Here is a 7,722-nt window from a genome sequence, read left to right on the forward strand (position 1 = left end):
AAAAAGATATATTTCTAAAGCATTTTAATCGCATTCCATTTTCCACTTCAAAGTCCATTTTGAAATAAACTCTTCTTTTACCCTACTCAATTTTATATGAATTTCAGCTGAGACATGGCTTTAGTTTGTATGTTAGTTGTGTGTTGTCTTTATAAAAACCAATATACATAGTTCACTTAGTAAGCCATCAGCAATAATCTAACAGACTAACACCATTTGTTTCCTACTTCAGGTTTTGTCATACTTTAACTTTCTATTCAGAAAAGATGATGATGAGGCGATTCAAAGGTCAAAAGTTGAATTTTTGGATTGACCATCTCAGTATACAATTCAGAAAAGACAAAGGATATTAAAGCCGAAAGTAGCTTTACATTTCTTGTTTGATCACTTGTTCGAAAAGTTAACTGGTAAACAGAAAATCACATAAGTAAGCCTAACAACAGAGTAAAACAAAAACTAATTTATCTTGAGATAATATAAAACAAAAAATAAGCCTCTCAAAACCAAGAACAACAATCCCTTTTTTTTTTGAACGGCGAACAACAATCCCTTATTCATACAAATATTTGGTCAACCTCCTCAGAAGACCAATATCTCACATTCCTCAACCAGAGCAAACCCAAAACCAACTCAAATGGCCTAATCATAAAAACCACACGAAGAACTCTCAGTCCTTTTTCTCTCAGTACCTGTAATGACCCGGCTTGTAAGGACCTTCAATAGGTATGCTGACATAGTCAGATTGGTCCTTGGTGAGCTTGGTGAGTCTAGCACCGAGCTTGCCCAAGTGAAGTGCAGCAACCTTCTCGTCCAAGTGCTTAGGCAAAACATATACTTTCTTCTCATACTTCCCGCTCGACTTCTCGTTCCATAGCTCAAGCTGCGCAATCACCTGGTTGGTGAACGAGCACGACATCACGAAACTCGGGTGTCCAGTGGCGCATCCCAAGTTCATCAAACGACCCTCAGCTAGCACAATGATGCCTGACTTGGTGTCGGGGAACACCCACCTATCAGTCTGCGGCTTGATGGTGATGCGTTTCACACCAGGGAAGGTCTCAAGTCCTTGCATATCGATTTCGTTGTCAAAGTGGCCAATGTTGCAGACTATGGCGTTGTTCTTCATCTTCCTCATGTGGTCGACCATGATGATGTCTTTGTTTCCAGTGGTGGTGCAAAAGATGTCAGCTTCGGAGACGACGTCCTCAAGGGTTAGGACTTGGAGGCCTTCCATGAGAGCCTGAAGGGCACAGATTGGATCTATCTCAGTCACGATCACACGTGCACCAGCGGTTTTCATGGCTGCGGCACAGCCCTTTCCGACATCACCGTAACCGCAGATAACAGCGACCTTTCCGGCGATCATGACATCAGTGGCTCTCATGAGACCGTCAGGGAGAGAGTGGCGACATCCATACAAGTTGTCAAACTGCAAGCAAGTCAATTATCAGTGATATAACACAGAGAATTACAACTGAAGAAACGTAGATTTTGTTTCAAAATATGTGAACCACAACTTCAACCGTGTTTTGGTAAATGAAAATTTCACATTATACCTGAGCATTTTAACCGAAACCCAAAACACTAAACCTAATCAAACTTGAAAAACCCGAAACAGGAACCGGACAAGAACTCATACGTATACGAACAGAGTTCATGTTTTCTATACCTAAAACAGAAACTATCCTTAATTCCCAAAGTATAATTCATATACCTAAAAGTATTAGTAGTTTAGTTTTAAAATAACTATATACTTGCAAGTATAATTTATGAACCAAAAATTAAATTCGTAAATACCTAATTTTTTTTTAATGAATTACTCAAAAAAAAACCGAATTACTCTAATATTTTAATTTAAGTTACCCGATATTTTAATCCAAACAATCCAAATTATTTCATTAGTTGGTTCCTAGTATTTTTACCAAATGCTTTTACCAAAAGGTCCAAAACCAAATTAAAAAAAAAATCAAAGCAAACCAAATTTTATAAATATCTGAAATTTTTCTACATTTCTGCCCCTAAAATAAAAACCGAAATAATCAAACCTAAATTAAAGCAAAAAAAAAAACAAAATGTGCAGAACTATTAATAATTGTACACAGTAACGTTACAAACGCCAGATCCTGTGTAAGAGCACTCCCAATGCTCTTATAGAGCTATAATGGGACAGAATAAAAAAGACATACCTTGCTCTTGGTGACAGAGTCATTGACGTTAATGGCAGGGAACAAGAGAGCTCCACTCTCCTGCATCTGATAAAGCCTCTTAACACCAGTGGTTGTCTCCTCCGAAACACCAACCAATCTCTCCTTCATCTTATGATACTTCTTGGGATCAACTTGAAGACCATCTTTAATAATCGACAACACGATCTGAAACTCAGGATTATCAGTAGAACTCGGATCAGGGACCTGACCCGTCTTCGCAAAGATCTCCTCAGCCTTAACTCCTTCGTGAATCAAGAGCGTGGCGTCACCACCGTCGTCAACGATCAGATCAGGACCACCTCCGGGACCCCAGTCGAGAGCCCTCTCCGTGCACCACCAGTACTCTTGAAGAGTCTCTCCTTTCCATGCGAACACAGCGGCGGAGTCACGAGCGATGGCGGCGGCGGCGTGGTCTTGGGTGGAGAAGATGTTGCATGAGCACCACCTGACCTCAGCGCCAAGAGCGGTTAGCGTTTCGATGAGAACGGCGGTTTGGATCGTCATGTGGAGAGAACCGGTGATTCTAGCGCCTTTGAGGGCTGAGAAGGTCCGAACTCGGTGCGGCAAGAGACGAGCCCAGGCATTTCGACCTCGGCCAGCTCGATCTCGAGACGGCCGAAGTCGGCCTGAGACATGTCCTTGACCTTGTACTCACGGCCACTCGACGTCTTCTCCACAAGCAACGCCATTGTTTTGAATTTTTCCAAGTGTGCGAGGAGAAACGAAAGGTAGCGAGTGATGTTAAATAGATTAACGCGGGAGATGAGATGGATGGCTGAGATTAGTTGTGGGGAGAATTTGGTGGATCTGGTAAAAGAATCAGACTTTTCATCTTCTTTTTTTTGTTTATAGATTTTCCTAAAAGGGTGGCAATTCTGTTTTCGATTTCACTTATGAGAAAAAGTATTAGTATAATTAAGGGTTTTTAGTAATTAAACCCCTCAACTAAAGATGAATCGTAAAAAAACCCTCAACTATAAATCTTGTGAAATAAACCCCTAATTTTAGTTCCGTTAACATATGTTACCCTCCGTCTAAAAAACCGTGACGGAGGGTGACATATGTTAACGGTTTATAAGTTGAGGGTTTATTTCATTGGATTTTTAGTTGAGGGTTTTTTTTACGATTCATCTTTAGTTGAGGGGTTTTATCACTAAAAGTCATTAAATGTTATTAAATTATTTATTATCATATACATTGTTTTAGGATTTATAAGCCTTTAAAACTAATTTATAAATTTTAATATATTATAAAATTAATTTATACATCATAAGTTAATAATTTTCAGCACTACTTACAACTTATTATAACTTTGAAATATTAAATTATTTGATATTTGGCAATAGTGATATAAAAAAATTTGTGTGTTTATATCGTCATTGTCAAATATGAAATAATTTATAGTTTCTAAGTTATATTAAGTCTTAAGTAGTGTCGAAATAATTTATCCATAAAGTCAATCTTTCTATTTAGAGTATGACGCATTTTTTTCTATTTTCATGATTTATGTCATCCGGCTCATACTTTCCCCCTCCCCCCTTCCAAAATAATACATGATTATTTTTATTCTCATTGATTTCGGAATAACTACGTTATATTTTTATTTTCTTGATCAATAATATATTTGAAACATAAAGTAATACAATAAATCAAGAACAATATAGGAAAATAGGAAAGTATGAGCCGGATGACGAAAATCATGAAAAGAAGAAAAAATATGTCCTACTCCAAATAGAAAGATTGACTTCATGGATGAATTATCCTCGACACTAATTAAGACTTAATATAACTTAGAAACTTTCAATTATTTGATATTTGACAATGACGATATAAACACACAATTTTTTTATATCACTATTGCCAAATATCAAATAATTTAATATTTTGAAGTTAAAATAAGTTGTAAGTCGTGTTGAAAATTATTAATTTAAGATGTATAAATTAATTTTATAATAGATTAATGTATTAAAAATATAAATTAGTTTTAAAGGCTTACGCATCAATCTAAAACAATGTATAAATGATAATAAATAACTTAAAAACCCGTTAATGACTTTTAGTGATAAAACCCTCAACTATTTTTGAATCGTAAAAAAACCCTCAATTAAGTTTTCAACATTATAAACCCTCAACTTATAAATCGTTAACATATGTCACCCTCCGTCACGGTTTTTTAGATGGAGGGTAACATATGTTAACGGAATTAAAGTTGAGGGTTTATTTTACAGGATTTTTAGTTGAGGGTTTTTTTTACGATTCATCTTTAGTTGAGGGGTTTAATTACTAAAAACCCTATAATTAATGAATTGTGTATTGGTAGTAAGACAACAACAACAATGTTTCAAAAGGAAAATAGATATATATTACATGGATATGATATGTCCATATGAAAATAGAACAAAAAATACTTATTCTAAATGTTTTCATCTGATCATCAGTTTTGAAAAATATATACACATGTAGACTTGTCGCTCTGTTTACGTTTTAAATTACTCATTCGTTTGTTTTATCTTTAGCCAACACTTTTCATCATTTGGCCAATCATATCATCAGCATTTGTACAACCTGACAATAGTGAACTATTGAAATAATATTTTTATTATGATTAATTGGTATATATTCATAAAAATCTAAGATATGTATGCAAAATGACTGTAGATATTAGATAGTAAATACTTTGTGGTCTATAATTCTATATGAAGTTCAATAGTTAGCTAGTGTCTACCCTATGCAAAATGTGTTATTACCGCGGTCACTCACATGACATCTTGTAGATTTCGTTTCTTAAAACTTTAAACATATCTTCTATTCTACTTTGGCCAACCGGCAAGTGTGGATTCAAGGCTAGGGTAGACACATTTCTGTAACGAACACGGTATCTATTTGTGTAGAACTTAGAAGTTGCAAGGGCCACGCATTACGAACTCCATAATCGGCATTCCAAAATAACTTTTGGCACTTTGTGGTTCGGTGAGAATAGTCATCAATCTCAACTACCACACTTCCAAAAGTTTCTTTTAAACGTGATTATACTCCACACTGCTATTTCTTGTTGAAATGTCAATTTGTTGGCTGCTTAGTGTAGTACTTTTCAAATATATGTTTTAATACTTTGAAACTAAGAAAATATATTTTTTATTCAAGATTAACTGACATCCTATACAACTTTTTAAATTAATCCTAAACTAAATATGATGTATATTTACCATATTTCAAAAACGCCTAATTACTTTGAGTAGTTATGTGATGTAATCTGATTCCTTTACTTGCTATAATTTTAGTAATTAAATTTGAACTTTGAATTTTATTTACTAATTGAAATCATTGTCAAATAACTATCTTCATGTAGATAAAATGATGGATTTAAAGTTGATTTTCTACATCTCGAAAAATCTCTACCTATAAGTGTGCTATGGTCAACATATTTCGTCTCACCAGAAGAATCATGAACAACAACAGAAAACACTTTCAGTGATCAATGGCTTACAAAAGTTTCTTATCTTATCGAAAAATGAGCATCCTCTCAAGAACTTATTTTGCTCTAGGATGTTTGGTCACTTTTCTTGTAAACGCAAACTCTCCAAACTTATGCCCAACTTTCCCCTCTGTGATCTTACAACGCACATGAGTTTTCCCATTATAGATCCTCACAGACGAATCCACATACTCTGGCAGAATAGTCGATCTCCTCGACCATATTTTCCTGTTCAGAGCTGCGTTTTTCTTCTTCATCAAGAACGCGTCGACGAACGGATCTTTCCATACAGATCGGCTCACCATCTTATTGCCTTTCTTCTCATCCTCTGTACTCTCTTCCAAAGGCAAGCTTGGCCATTCTTTTGCAACATCCACACGGATGTTAAACCCATTCAACTCCTAATAAACCACCACAAATGAACAATACAACACAAAATAATAAATATAATATGATATTCCTTTTGTATTTCTAACCTGTCCATCCATAGCTTAAATAGCAGATTTAGCAGAATCCTCACTGATGAAGTTAACAAATCCATAACCTCTAGACCTCCCAGTCACTTTGTTTGTCATCACTCTTGCTACAGAAGCAAAGAATACGACAAGGTTTATGTTAAATACACAACAAAAACACATTCTACTACAGAACAGTGAAAAAAAAGATGAGCAAGATCCAGGGCATACCCTCGGTCACTCCGTTGAAGGTAGAGAAAGCATCCTTCAAGGAATCGTCGTCAGTTCCGGGTGATAGGCCTGGGACCAAAGCATCCAAACGGTTACACAAGAGAGATCAAATCAAAGATAGTACACGGTAACAAAGATTCACGGCTAAAAATGGCAGTGAAATGAAACCATCTGATTAGACTTATTACCACCAATAAAAAGCTTTGTGGACATGTAACGGAGTGAACCGAGCATTGATGTAACTGGAACACTTCTGTTTTGTAAGATGCCGAGTTTGGTGCAGAAAGCCATTTTAAATGTCTGGAAAAGATAATCCCATTTCAGACAGTTTTCAAGATGTCTACACTCCATTTTAAAAGAGTTTCTATGGCGTGGAGAAACCCTAAATGCGAAACGTGGGGAAGAGATCATAAATCAAAACCTGGGAGTCAATGGCTGACTCGTTAAGAGCAACATTATCAATGGCAACTCTTAGCAAACATCTTAGAATTTTTAATTACTATTTTTAGTCTAAGAAGTTTTCTAAGATACTTAAGTAAAATACAACATTATCAATGGAATCTTAGTTCATCCACATACTTAAGAATTTATCAGCAACACCTTCAAGTTCAACCATTCAGATAAAACTTACAGAGACCATTGAAGTTGTTCCCAAAGTTATGATATCATCACTTGCAAGCTCGACAGGATGACCCCACTTTCGGCTGCCTAGATCAGGATGACTTACTGACCGAGAGTTCAACAGAGTTCCATTAAGGCTGCCCATGTCTACCAGCTCCCATTTCAATTTCTGAAAATCAAAGCCAGGCAGGTGTGAAAATGTGACAAGCAGGAGTACAATGCTTAGGTGTATATCTAACACAAGATATGTTATATATCTTGCACGACTAATTAAAGATATAGATTGAAGTTGTATTATTTATAAACTTAGGAAAACAAAATAAAAGGAAATTACTTTGATCTTTAACAACAACTCTTGGAGAAAGCTGGGAAAGTATATCCTTTTCCAAATCAGGTTGCTGCGAGCCATAGGTTTGCACCTCTTGGGAGCTAACTTTATCAGCTGGATGCTTAAGCGTCTCCCCAACCAAAGCATTGTCAGAAGGTTCAGAGATTATTTGTAGATCAAAGCTTTCACCTTCATAAATTTTAAGGACCCGATGGATAAGCTCAAGAATGCCGACTGGATAGGGAAGAGGGATGCTGAAAGACTTTACCTTGGGCGAGATGGGGAGAAGAAGAAGAAGAAGGAAGCCCCCCCCTTGGTTTGTAAACCCCTCGTTCCTCAGTGAGAAAGAACGCAACAGCCTTCGTTTTTGGAAACAAGCTTCTTCTAAATCAAATTCCCTTGAGA

At 36.1% G+C, this 7,722-nt stretch overlaps 2 pseudogenes; both read right to left on the reverse strand.

The window, feature by feature from the left end:
* Positions 1-445: 445 nt before the first annotated feature.
* On the reverse strand, positions 446-2,937 carry LOC125594148 (annotated as a pseudogene).
* A 2,716-nt stretch (positions 2,938-5,653) lies between these two features.
* Positions 5,654-7,626, reverse strand: LOC125594149 (annotated as a pseudogene).
* Positions 7,627-7,722: the final 96 nt, after the last annotated feature.

This window comes from Brassica napus (genome assembly GCF_020379485.1).
Source record: "Brassica napus cultivar Da-Ae chromosome A3 unlocalized genomic scaffold, Da-Ae chrA03_Random_5, whole genome shotgun sequence".
NCBI lineage: Eukaryota > Viridiplantae > Streptophyta > Magnoliopsida > Brassicales > Brassicaceae > Brassica > Brassica napus.